The sequence below is a fragment of the Delphinus delphis genome, chromosome 14, assembly GCF_949987515.2.
Source record: "Delphinus delphis chromosome 14, mDelDel1.2, whole genome shotgun sequence".
NCBI classification, from domain to species: Eukaryota; Metazoa; Chordata; class Mammalia; order Artiodactyla; family Delphinidae; genus Delphinus; species Delphinus delphis.
Window position 1 is genome coordinate 60,020,437 of NC_082696.1, and position 14,588 is coordinate 60,035,024.

The 14,588-nt window shown below is 41.8% G+C and overlaps 1 protein-coding gene across 2 annotated transcripts in view; it reads right to left on the bottom strand.

Annotated features, from left to right (window-relative positions):
• The window catches only part of KLHL32 (kelch like family member 32), a 231,872-nt gene that overhangs the window by 66,408 nt on the left and 150,876 nt on the right, over positions 1-14,588 (bottom strand). The window lies entirely within an intron of this gene.

Here is a 14,588-nt window from a genome sequence, read left to right on the forward strand (position 1 = left end):
ATTGGAGTGGGGAACCCAGTACCTGATGCCCATGAGTAAACACGGTCAGAGGCCAGACTCTACTATCAAGGGGATGGAGCTGGTGGGCTGCGGTGCCAGGGCCTACACCCTCGGAGAGTTGCAAAGAACACACATAAATGCCATGCCAACCACTGACCTCCTTCACTATGTGAATTTCACCCTGCCTACTGATGCCTGAAAAGAATACTTCACACTGCATTCTCCAACTTCATTTTATCACTGTATAAGTAAGTGGGTAACGCTGAATCCTCTATTCACACCTTGAAGCACCTTTGAGTATAATATACAAGTGATACTTCTGTCAAAGAAGATACATTTTTTTTTAGCACAATGATGACATATTTTTGAGTGGGGGAAGTGGCTTACAGAGCCAATTTATAATAGTCGTGTACAGAAAATGGGTATGTGGGCAGACGGGCCCAGTGCAGGAGAACCAGTGGCTTGACAATCTCAGAAGACCTGTGAGTGGGGAAGGGGCTGCAATGGGTGAGGGAAGGAGTACTAGAAGGTAGTAGCCGTTCCAAAGGTTGCCTGGTGAGGAGGTGTGTATCTCAGTCCCAGGGCCAGCCACCCAGAAGGAAATGTGTGGGAATTATGAGAAATCACAGATCCAAGACATCTTCATAAGGTTAGGAGGAACAATGTGTTGGAACCTTGAAGGCAGAGACAAAAGGGTTGAAGAGGAAAGAGAAACTGGGTCCAATGACTGTCAGCCCTGCGAGCAGAGGAAATGCCAGCCCAGGCCGGGAGATGAGGTGTGAGACACTCTGAGGACCCTCTGAAGTGGGACATCACTGCTGAGGGGATGCAGTTTCAGTGAACGGAGTCAGCGTGAGAGCACAGTTCTGGGAATGTGGTGGAGAGCTTATGAGGACATAGGGAAAGTCCTTGGTTTTGGGATATCAGTTTTCCACAACAGGTAAAGGGTTCAACAGGTTGAGGGAAGGCAGAAACCCAGTCAGGCTTGGACCAAAAACAGTTTGAAAGAATGAATTATACTTCAAGAAGAAATTCTTTGCGTAAGTCTCATTAATTTGTAAACATAGTGAATCTAAAAATAAAATATAGATACCACTGTGACAAGTCACACTATTTTTTAAATACCAAAAAACTCTCTCTTGATTGACTGATACATTTCTCCCCATTTAACTTTTTACTCCCCATTGCTGGAATAAAAACAAGACATAACTAATCAGTAATTTTACTAAGCACCCCTGAGAGTGATTTTATGCATGCTATCCAGAAAGCTAAACAAAAATAACCATTTGTGGTCTAGTGCAGTGAAGAATCTGGTGAGACTATATATATATATATATATATATATATATATATATATATATATATATATATATGCACAATCCTACTCTCATATCTTTTAAAATATTTTAAACAGCACTGTTGCTTAAATAAGGGCTGCATTAAAATAGTAACTGGGGGCTTCCCTGGTGGCGTAGTGGTTGAGAGTCCGCCTGCCGATGCAGGGGACACGGGTCCGTGCCCCGGTTCGGGAAGATCCCACATGCCACGGAGCGGCTGGGCCTGTGAGCCATGGCCACTGAGTCTGCGCGTCCGGAGCCTGTGCTCCGCAACGGGAGAGGCCACAACAGTGAGAGGCCTGCGTACTGCAGGAAAAAAACAAAAAAACAGTAACTGGATTCAATGACAATTCATTTTTTGAGCCTCTTCACATGAGACTGAATTATCGCTTAATGACTCTCTTTACCATTCAAAAACGAATAGCTTTTTTTTTAAAGCAAGAAATAGTGTGAAAATAGAACACTTGAAATAAAATTATAATCATTATGATACTGTCACTTTAACATCTATAGACTTAATTGTTTTACAATTGACATGTGAGAAAAAACGTCCAAGGCTAGATAGAAATATGCTGCTGAATGTTCACTGGGGGAAAAAAACCTGAAGACAACACAAATGAAAAAGCAGAACAATGATTCTGGCTCTTAGGTGCCTAATCTAGGAGACCACTATGCACAGCTTGGAGACAGAACTAAAGGTTTCCTTTATTTTTCTTTTTAAAAGGTATGCATAAAAGAAGATTGTAATGAGCTACACATTGTAAAGACTATTAGGTGCCTGCATCTTTTTTACCCTACGCTTCAAAAGGCAACAAGATTAGGCGCTGGGATTATACAAATTGAAATTTGCAACTTTTAATAACCTTCGTACTCCTGCAGACAAATATCTGTCTCCCTGGCTCAACCCCTCCCCCATGCTTCCCAAGAAGGGAAAAGGAGTCAGATGTTGCCCTTGGAAACAAGAATTCATCAAACTATTCTGAGACATGCTGCTGAGAGAAACATAAGGAGAATGGAGCCTTCAGTTCCATATATGCGCCCATTCTGAATTTACTAGCTTTGCTGGTTGGTGTAAGAAACAGGGCAAAACAACTGAGGGAGCTGCTGCATTAGCAAACTGGACAAAGTATCCCTGTCGTTTATACTTCCCCACTGCACAACCGGGATGGAAACATTTGCTCTATTGGAAGGCAGTGATAAGGATGGATTTTTAAAGTTTCCATTTTTAAGTGAAAATGAAAGAAAAATGCTCTTCTAGATGTGTTGTGCCTTTGAGCTCCATTTGAAAAAAGAAAAAAAAAAAGGCAGAGAAAGCTGCTGTGAAGGTCACCGAGTGAAAGAACTTCCTCAGGGCACAGAATAAATTAAATCCCAAGGAAAAAATAAAATGTGATTTCCAGAGTGTGAGGCACAAACTCCAAATGACAATGATTGACAGCCAAACTATATCCGTGCAATATCCAAGACTGCACGTTCTCATTTACCTCAGTGTAGCCAGCAAGCGCCCATTAAACATCCGTCTGATGCCCAAATTAACCTTCTTGGCAAACTGAAAGAGGCACAAACTATCATAATCAACCTTTCATTATCACAGCAGCCTCTAGTTAAAGGGTCAGAATAATTGTGCCATCAGAGCCTTGATTGTTTTCAATCAACAGACGGCTGGAGTGACAGCTCGGTGATGGAGGGGTCTGATGAACCGCACCAGGCCTAATCAGAGCAGATGAAAGGAAGGCATGATTGGTGCAAATGCACAGTCGTGCCTCTCCTTTTCATTTACAATCTGAAATTACTCTTAAATTTGTGGGGCTTTTTTTTTCCCTCCCTTATGAGTACCACTGAAAGAATGTTTGACTTATTATGAGTTCTGACAGTGCAGAGTTATAAAACACAGGTAGAGTTATCAGCTGAGGCTTTAAGTGGGTATTCAGCATAATTCTAACAAATTCACTCTTGAAAAGCACAAAATGACTGAAAAGGCTTCCAATGACCTAACCTCTCAGTGCTCTTTGATTAACAGACCCATTCATTCTGCTGGCATTCTAAATGATGAGAAGATAAAACCGAGGGCAGAAATACCCTGTAAATGTTTTCTCTCAACCCCTCTGCTCTGCTTACTTCAGTACTAGTTCCTCTGCCCCAAATCCTTACAGTTCTTGAAGAACACCACATTAATAAGACCTCAAAGAGCTCATCCATCAGAGGGTATGGATCAAGTAAGGGTGGTTTTGAGTTAAGAACATGAAGCTATACTGGGAACCACAGGGGTAGGAAAGACTGGAACCCACCAACCCTATGCTGATATCAAGAAGAATATTTGGGGAAAAGGAATAAAACTTTCTGTGATAGGCCAGGCTAAATTTGGCATAAAAGGGATTTGGAGAAAATTGAGACAATATACAGCTGCATTCATATAGTAACAATCCAGACTATAGACATTAATATCTTTAAAAATTTATAATGAATGAAATATACACTTGGAGTAGCAAAAATAAGTTCTAACTTCTATTTTCTTCCTTAATCTTAGGATCAACCAGCCAATAATGAGAGTAATTATGATTCAGGTCAGTATTGCAAAACGAAGGAAAGTTTTTTAGCTGCAAAAATTAATATGCATGCAACCTGTGGTGTGCGTGTGTGTGTGTGTCTACCTGCAAGCGTGTGTATGGTGTGAACCCCACCTGTATATGTGTAAGAGACAGGGGAAAGGGTAGTTTTTAACCTCTCTACTCAAAATTTTTACATAAAACTTAGGCCATTTTATTTGTTAGAATGTGAGTTGGAACGATACGATAAGGGTACATAATTAACAAAGTAAAAAGAATTATTAAAAACAGCCGGGGGCTTCCCTGGTGGTGCAGTGGTTGAGAGTCCACCTGCCGATGCAGGGGACACGGGTTCGTGCCCCGGTCCAGGAAGATCCCACATGCCGTGGAGCGGCTAGGCCCGTGAGCCATGGCCGCTGAGCCTGTATGTCCGGAGCCTGTGCTCCGCAACGGGAGAGTCCACAACAGTGAGAGGCCCGCGTACCGCAAAAAACAAACAAACAAACAAAAAAAACAGCCTGGAATTTTCCATGCAATATTTAGCAAAATTTGTCCCCTCATAGCTAGACCTCATTTTATGGGTTAATTGCTCACAGCAAAAGTATTGAGAATGCACAAAATTCCCATAGTTCTACTTACATGTAAATATACCTCAAGCAGGATATTACTAAATCTGTCATATGACTTTCTGTAGCATTTCAAAGTTTTCATTTTGACTGTTTTTACAGGAGACAATTCTCAAAGGAAGATATCTGGCACATGGTTAAAACACAAGCATTTTCCAAATCCATCCTTGTTCTCCCACCAATTCCTTAAGCACCCCATCCTTCAGTAGTCACCTTACTTCTCATGTGCACATAGGCGCCCCCAGCAAGCTTTATTGATGACCGGGCTCTGTCATCTCCTGAGGGCTTCATTCTTCTCCCAGAGTGGCACTGGCTTTTAAGGCACAACTTCCTTCTGCCCGGAAGGTAGTTTGTATATTGGTCAAATAGGAGTGGCTCTGGGATACTGACAGCACATGGGATTTAAAAGATCTCCTGTTCACAGAACAGGAGGATGAAAAGCAGGCCGACCTGGGTCAGTACCTGTTCTAACCTCTCGAATCCAAGAGGTGTGGAATTCATCATTCGAAAGCACTACACAGCCCCTCTACATGGCCTAAATTGTACAAGAGATGAAAAGAGCAGAAAGATTCTTCAGGGGACCTGGCAACCTGACAAATCAACCCCTTTGTTTACTCTTATTTACTCTTTCTATTGGGCTTCACTCCAGAGTATACAGTCCCAGCACTGGGCAGAATAAGAAATCACTTACAGCCCTCAGCAGGTTCAATGTCATTCTCACAGCCAAACAGAGGGATGCCTAAAGTCTATCTGTCTCTTAACCAAGCGTCATCCTTTCTGGATGGAGAAGTCTAGTTTTACTTTCAGCTGTGAGTAATTTTCCATTGTGATTGGCTGACCTATAGTCAATTTAGTATAATTAATGCCAAATTACATTGTAATTCACCTAGAATTACAAATTAAAAGCTATATTAAGAGCAAATGAATTAATCAAATTAATGATATTATGCTCACTTGTTTTAAAGTGTTAATAAGACAGGTTCTCCTAAAACATTTAAACATCAGTGCACCATCCATCACTACTTCAATTACCTGATTTCCTTGTGTGGCCAGAGGAGGTGGCATGTGGGCATTTCTCATCAACAAGAACACACACAAAGAAGATAAGTGCATTCAGCCACCAGCTGGCCCAGCTCTTTTTAGCTTCTGTTCTTGACGCATAAGTAATATCTGTGCCACTTACTGGAACTGACTTGCAATACTTCCTGTCGGGACCTCCCTGGTGGTCCAGTGGTTCACCTGCCAATGCAGGGGACACAGTTTCGAGCCCTCGTCCAGGAAGATCCCACATGCCGCAGAGCAACTAAGCCCGTGTGCCACAACTACTGAGACTGTGCTCTAGAGCCCGTGAGTCACAACTACTGAGCCCGCATGCCACAACTACTGAAACCCACGCTCCTAGAGCCCATGCTCCGCAACAAGAGAAGCCACCACAGTGAGAAGCCTGAGCACCGCAACTAGAGAAAGCCCACGCACAGCAACGAAGACCCAATGTATCCAAAAATAAAGAAATAAATAATAAAATAAATTAATCATAAAAGAAATTTTTTAAAAAAATACTTCCTATAGACAAAGGGGAACAATGCAAAAACCTGTGCTATTTATCTTTAGAACCCATCAAATATTTTTTTTCCTAAGAGAATTTTTCTTCCTGGTTATGTTTTGTCTACCAGAATATTGAAATCTGTTTTCATTCCTCCAGTGTGGCATCTCAAGTAACAAAGAGGCAGTCAGATTAAGGAGAACCTCACCACAGAGAATGCATTACTCTGTACTGTGGACACAAAAGAAGTCTAAGAATTATCTTTATCTCTGAAGGCTGCCCACGATTACTCTCTTAGAATAGCCACCTTTCCCCTCCAGGTGTGTTGAGTTGAGAGATGTTCTTCCTTGTTTTCACTTGTAGCAGAAGTCCTGGAGGCAGGAGTGGGAGAAGCAGGGTGTAAGGATGTCAGTATTCAACAATAAATGCCAAGGCTTCCCCAGACTTCTCTTTGGAATATACACAAGTCTAGAGCCTCCAGGTCGTTCCACGGCTAAGTTTAGATCCTCTCCTCTAGAATGCCCAAAACAGGTGATCTCCATGGTCTGACGTGGCCAACTAGCATGAACACTGTGGCCAGCAAGCACTCAACTGGCTTGATAAGGACTCCTATAGAAATAGTTTGGCGATGCAGGACATGGGGCACAGGCTCATTTCTATTGGAAAGAGACTAACATTTATCAATACTAATGAATTAATATTTTTCTCCCTTTCTCTTAAACCCCATATCTAGGCCATCGCCCAGCTGTCAATTTCTGCTGCATAAATTTCTCAATTTCAATATTCAGGAATAAAATGAAGATATCATGATGAATCATTTCCATTTGTTCCATCCACACTCTAACAACAGTCTGCAGACTTCCCACCACGCAGTCTGTAGGGCTGCAGCAGAAATAACCACGCTCTAGGTTCTTCTTCACACTGATTTAAATCTCTTGATCAGATTTTTTTTTTTTTTTTTTTTTTTTGCGGTACGCAGGCCTCTCACTGTTGTGGCGTCTCCCATTGCGGAGCACAGGCTCCAGACGCGCAGGCTGAGCGGCCATGGCTCACGGGCCCAGCCGCTCCGCGGCATGTGGGATCTTCCCGGACCGGGGCACGAACCCGTGTCCCCTGTATCAGCAGGCAGACTCTCAACCACTGCGCCACCAGGGAAGCCCTCCTGATCGGATTTTTAAGTGATCCTCCCTCATGGGTTTTCTCTTCCTGCTTTATACTTTATCACTTTATACCCTGAAGGAATGAAAAGTGGTTCCCTACCTCTGCCAGAATTCGCCATTCACTCCTTCTCAACAAACCATCTAGGGCCTCAATTTTCCAGGCTCTGATAAAGAAAGACCCTCAGCAACACTTTCTTGTATGACTTTTATTAGAGTCATTTTGCAACTTCCCAGAGCTGCACAACAGGTGAAAGTGAAAATTGGTAATTTATTAGGAAACATGTACTGCTGGTTCACTCATTATAGAGTAATATGACCACTTTGACTTTTGAGAAGATGTATCAGGTACTTTGAGTTTCTGTTTTCTTAGAGACTTGGAGTATTTGAAGAGAATACAGTGAGACCCACATTGAAACCGTACTGTGAAGGGAGTCAACCATTTATCCTCTGTGAGTTTCCATTTCCTCACTTGTTAAAATCTGGGTAATACTTGCCTTATCTACCTTAACGAGGCTGATGAGAGACTTGAATGAGACTATGTGTGCAAAAATGCTTAAAAAGTATAAAGCTCTCTAAGGACTGTAAAAATTATCATTGCTGCTATTATTATTGATGAACTTCTATGCCTAGCCTCGAGGTTTCTACCTCATGTTTAGCATATAGTTGGGTTTTATTTTTAAATCCCTGATAACCCAGGTAGCAGCAATATTACTGCTGGCTACCAATGCATAAGTAATATTTTCCAGTCATCTTTTTCCTTCTCACAGTAGCAACAACAAAAATATCAGTCTGGAAACAACATGAATCACAATGAAAATTAGAAGCAGAGAACATAAACATGTTATATCTCATAAATCACCTTGTTGTTCTGTTGTGCTCATTTAAGAAAAAAAAAAAAAGGAAGGAAAAAGAACTATTAACTCATGGGAACAGCAGCACATAAATACAAGTCAGGTCTCCGTACTTTCTGATAATCACTGCCCCTCACAGCTACTTGACAACACAGGATCAGCTGGAGCAAAGTCCCTCTGAAATAAATGTGTCATGTGTCTCGCAAAGGCACATGCTCCAGACAAACGACAGCAAGGCCACTAGTCAAGCTCCTCAGGGATGAGTCCTCCCAGAGGAATCAGCTGCATGTAGATCAGGACGAATGCCTAAATATACACTCTGGCAGCTCCGAGCACCAAGCCCTGAAATAGCAGACACACTCAGTGTCCAGCTGGGGGCGCCCCAAGGATCAAACATCCTCCAGGCACAGCACTATTTGGGATGTGAACAAACCACTATTTATTCTCTTCACTAACATTTAGTAAAAAGAAAATGGAGATATCCTCATCACATTTGTAGAAAAGACTGTAGCTACCTGGGAGGGACTGCCAGAAGTTTCAGGAAGAAAATTGAGAAGTGGTACACATTTAATTACTTTAAGGAATGGTAAATAAAAAAATAAAACGAGATATCATGAAGAAGCCCAGAAAGTGCCTCTCCAAAAAAAAAAAAAATAGTAATGAGACATGCATAAATGAAATTAAACTGAGGAAGGGTGCAGATATGATGAAAAATTGCAATTTGGGCGGGGGGATGAAGGAATGAGAGTTCTCAGGTCACAGTATTTTATGCCATTTCTAGTTACCAAGGTCCTAGCATTAAGAATGAGGACACCACTTAGCGGAATTTTTTGATTAAATGGTCACCCGCAGTTTGATTTCTTTGAGGCTTGGACTGTACTACAGGGATTGACAAAGGTTTGCAAAGCTGTTTAGAGGACACATACAATGAACAAGAATTACCAATGAAAAGAGCACTGAAGAAAAGGCAAAGGGACACTGGTGGGTGTTGAAATGTCCAAACAAAAGGATTTCATTTTCCAATCCACCCATATCATTTCAACACGGCCAAAATTAGCACAGAAATCACTACTCTATTTGGCACAGGTCAGTCTCCACTGGGAAGGAATCGGGCGCAGGGGGAAAGAATAGCAAGTGGAAAGTTCCACATCAGACTCTGTAAGATCCATGATAGCAGGGCCACATGGGACCTTTTTGCAACCGACTGCCCAGAACCCATCACGCAGCAGCAGCAGCGGTGCTTGAGAGCACGCGACTGGCTGGAGTAGACACTCGATGACTCTTTAAAATGAATGAAAGATTGAATTTAGCACATGGAGCAAAGAGAGTTAGCAACATGACACAGGCATGAAGGCAGGCAGAGCTGGCCATTACCCCTTCAATCTGCAGGCACTACACCAGAGAACAGGAATGGCCAAACCCTTCCTCATTTCTCTTAAAGTCATGGGATTAATTTGATGCACCTCTCCGTCCACCACGCCCAAGTATTTTTGCACTTCTGTTATGAATTTAGAAGCTGTGGACCAAAGTGGGAAAAACCCAAGAATTAAAAGACGTGAATTTGATTTCTAGCTTTGTTACTTCAGTTTCCCATTTGTGAGACAAAGCAAAGGAGCGCAAAGCAATGCGAGATGAAGAAGCACTCTGGAAACTGTGATGTGATATTCAAATATGAAGTATTATGATAGTATTGTTGGACACACAGTACTGTTTGAAGTCCTTGCTTCTCCCTGGCCAGATGTGCATTTGGGACAGTTTATCATCTAAGAGATAAAAGACGAAAGCTGAGTACGTCACTAGTGTCCTCTATTTTCCAACTATAAAGGGATAGTAGCTTTTTGTTTGGGTTCACTTTCTGGGACTCCTTTTGAGGAAAATGATTAAATCAAACTCTAAGGTGGGTAGTTTGTGGAGTAGATAAAAGCCCAGGAGGGGCTTGTCAAAAAAAAAAATCACCGCATCTGAGGTTGTTGACTACTCTAAACAGTGTGTGACTTACGTCTCTAGAGATATAAAGTGAATGTGTTATTAACAGATGCTAAGGTCTGATCTTGTCTGACATCAGTGATGTGACCACTGAATTGTTTGGTTCTGTTATCCACTGAAGTCCAGGCAAAGTTAGACTCAAAATATAAGGAGGAGCCCTCAACCCAAGGTTAATAAAGGAAGAAAATCACTGACATATGTACTATCCTTATAAAATAGAAAGATAAGGACTTCCCTGGTGACGCAGTGGTTAAGAATCTGCCTGCCAATGCAGGGGACACGGGTTCAACCCCTGGTCTCAGAAGATCCCACATGCCACAGAGCAGCTAAGCCCACGCGCCGTAACTACTGAGCCTGCGCTCTAGAGCCCATGAGCCACAATTACTGAGCCTGCGCTCTAGAGCCTGTGAGCCACAACTACTGAAGCCTGCACGCCTAGAGCCCTTGCTCCGCAACAAGAGAAGCCACCACAATGAGAAGCCCACGCACAGCAACGAAGAGTAGCCCCCGCTCACCGCAACTAGAGAAAGCCCACGCACAGCAACAAAGACCCAATGCAGCCAAAAATTAATTAATTTTTAATTAATTTTTTTTAAAGTAAGATAAGTCCTCTTCACTAAAAGTAGGAAGCAGTTAATAGATTAATAATTAAAGGTAAATAAAACTCCACATTCAGAAATAAAGTTAAGATAAATCTCTTTAACCTAATAATTGAACACTTTTATAAAGCTTTTTACCCCAGGATCTAGCTTCTAACACTGTGCCCAGCATAATACCCATTTGTACTTCCACAAACTATCCATTTTTAAATGTCCTTCTTGTTTCTGCCTCTTCAGAGATGAAATAATAATCCAGAGAGCTAGACAACGGTTTAAATTCAGAAGGATCCCTCCCAATTGGGGTTAGACCTGGAGAGGGAAATGGAGTTAGCTCACCTGTACCCTGCCTTACATTCCATGGTTTGGGGCATTTAGTAGGTGCTCAATAAATACTGATGGATGGACAGCCACACTTTCTCCCTATGCTAGCAAATATAAGAATTTACATTATATTCAGGTTTTTCTACAAACTGTACTCTCATGGAAAGTAATCTCCTCCTCATTCTCGGAAAGGAGAACCTGAGATATAAAAGGCGGAGAATGTACTTTCCTGAGAAAAAACAGATTAGCCAGCACTTCCTATGAAATGAAAACAGACCTAATATGTGGGAGTGGTATGGAACTGTTTCATGATTTCACTCTAAGTTTTAGAGCAGTACCCCCTGGCTCAGTAGTCTGAAAATATACGTTGAATCTAACAAGAGAAATTTAACAGGGCCCTGTTGAAACCAAATCCCAAGTCAAAGCTAAAACCCAAAAGCAAAATACAACAGTGGAGATTTGCCAGGTCACGGATGCCAGTGACCTCATGCCCCATGTTTCTTCCTCGGCTGATTTGCTCATTTTTTAGTCTCCTCTTTCCTTGAGCCCAATAACCAATTTAGTGTCTTTCATCTGCAACCTGAGAAATTGCTGGCCTTGAACCCTAAGACCAAACTGTTGAGCTGAATCGAACTGAACTTTTTTAAAAAAGGATTTTTTGAGGGGACTTCTCTGTCCTTATATATCCAAAGTGTGTATATGCTATGGAGAACAGTATGGAGGTTCCTTAAAAAGCTAAAAGTAGAACTACCATATGATGCAGCAATCCCACTACTGGGCATATACCCTGAGAAAACCATAATTCAAAAAGAGACATGTACCACAATGTTCACTGCAGCACTATTTACAATAGCCAGGACATGGAAGCAACCTAAGTGTCTATCTACAGATGAATGGATAAAGAAGATGTGGCACATATATACAATGGAATATTACTTCAGCCATAAAAAGAAATGAAACTGAGTTATTTGTAGTGAGGTAGATGGACCTAGAGTCTGTCAAACAGAGTGAAGTAAGTCAGAAAGAGAAAAACAAATACCGTATGCTAACACATATATATGGAATCTAAAAAAAAAAAAAATGGTTCTGAAGAATCTAGAGGCAGGACAGAAATAAAGACGCAGATGCAGAGAACGGACTTGAGGACACAGGGAGGGGGAAGGGTAAGCTGGGACGAAGTGAGAGAATATGTATACGTACAGCTGATTCACTTTCTTATACAGCAGAAACAACACTGTAAAGCAATTATACTCCAATAAAGATGTTAAAAAAAAAGTGTGTATATGGGGCAGTATCTACATTACCTGTGAATATAAAGTGAAGTTAACGAATTAGACCAAGTAGTTTCAGGCTATGGAAGGGAGAAAAAAAATGTCTAGGGGGGATGAAGAAGGCTTCTGTGAGAGAGGACACAAGATAAAGTTTTAAAAGGTCGGATGGAAAAAAAGAGGAGACAAAAAGCACAATCTTGGGGGATTTCATAGGTTTCCAAATCCACAGAATGGTTATCATGGACTGCAGCACATTTTAGCAGGAAAGGGACTGGATAAGGGACAGCAGGAAAAAGTAAAAAAAAAAAAAAAAGTTTGTTCCCTGAAGATAACTTGATGGTTCTTATGACACATCTTTACAGCCAAACTGCATGAAGTCTGGTGAATAGTAAAATATTGGGCCTTTTGCCAAATAAAGGGAATATCTCAGATTACATTATCAGTAGATTAGATAGTGGAAGAGCCACATGAGTAGATGTGTGTGTGTATGTTTGCTGCATTCTCACATAAGTTACCAGTTGCACATAATCAAACAGCACTACCCCTCCATCCGCTTTTCTATTACTTGTCCTACTTTGTGCCAATTTCCATTTTTCTCCCCAACACCCCTTGTTTCACTGTTCTTCTTTAAGACATGGGATAGGGATTTGTCAAAGTCAATGAGCACTTTATTACAGTGAGAACGTTCCGTAATGAACAATTCAGCAATTTAATGAGATTCTGTAGATCTGTCTCCAGCCTGTCCATCAAGTTTCACTTCTATAAAGCACCCTGACACTAATCCTCTGGCATACCCAATCTGCACCCTGGGCTGCATATTAGATTCTTCCATGGTATATTGCATTACTAGTATAACCTCAGCAAAAATGATGAACTTAACTATACTTGAAGCAATATAACTGGACTGATTTGATTTTTATCTATTGGGTTGAGTGTGAGGGAATTACTTATTTACTAAGATAAAGCAAAAACAGTTTCTTATTGCCTGCTGAATGACTAAATTGATAATATTTATGTGAGTCTTTTTTAATCCTTTCTTGAGGACCAGGTATAAAAAAACATTGCCTGCAGCAGAAAGCATCTTTTGAAATTCTACATTATAAAATTAGTAACATATTTAGAGAGGCAATTATAACTTTTTTTTTTTTTTTTTTTTGCGGTACGCGGGCCTCTCACTGTTGTGGCCTCTGCCGTTGCGGAGCACAGGCTCCGGACGCACAGGCTCAGCGGCCATGGCTCACAGGCGCAGCCGCTCCGCGGCATGTGGGATCTTCCCAGACCGGGGCACAAACCCGTGTCCCCTGCATCAGCAGGCGGACTCTCAACCACTGCACCACCAGGGAAGCCCTATGATAACTCTTATGTGAATAGTATGGAATTTTTGGGCCATTCACACATCTGTACATTACCATGTCGATATCGGGCAGTGCCTTCAACTGTGCCACAAGAAGAGAAGCCACAAGGATGGTTGGCTCACATCTCAATCAGGTTAATTAAATACAGAATTCATTCTAAGTCTTTGTTTTTCCCTTTGGGAAGGAAAGGAAAATTTGGCAGTTCCTCACTTTGAGCTGACCAGAGTAATTCTGATGATTTGTGTTTTCCATAGATAGTTAAAATTCATACCAAAAACTCACCAACACATTTGACCTCTGCCTGAACAACCATTATGAGAAATATCTAAGAAGCAGAAAATAATTTATGGCTTGTATTTTTTCACTGATATTTTCTTCTCAAGACAGCGTGGAATACTGGAGAGATGAGGGCAGGTGTCAACAAATCTGGATGTGAAGGCTGGCTCTGCTCTGTAACCCTGAGGCAAGACACTGAAGCCTCGTTTTGCTTGTCTGCAGGATGGAATGATAACAACCATCCTTCAGGCCTGTTGTGATGATAAGTTAATAAGTCTGCAAAGAGCCTGGGTCCTGAAAGGCCCTCAGTACACTGCAGGCCTTATTATCCTCACTGGTGGAAGCAACAGTGAAGAGGGAAGTTGCTGATTAAAGTAAGATAAAGAAAGAACTAAGGGAGGGTTTCCCTGGTGGCACAGTGGTTGAGTGTCTGCCTGCCGATGCAAGGGACACGGGTTCATGCCCCGGTCCGGGAAGATCCCACATGCCGCGGAGCGGCTGGGCCCGTGAGCCATGGCTGCTGAGCCTGCGCATCTGGAGCCTGTGCTCCACAACAGGAGAGGCCACAACAGTGAGAGGCCCGCATACCGCAAAAAAAAGAAAGAAAGAAAGAAAGAAAGAAAGAAGGGAGAAAGGCACTGGGAAAATTAGCAATCAGTAGAATCAGATGCTGATAATTAACAGCTACCTATGACTCCGTTTTGTGCAGAATTAAAG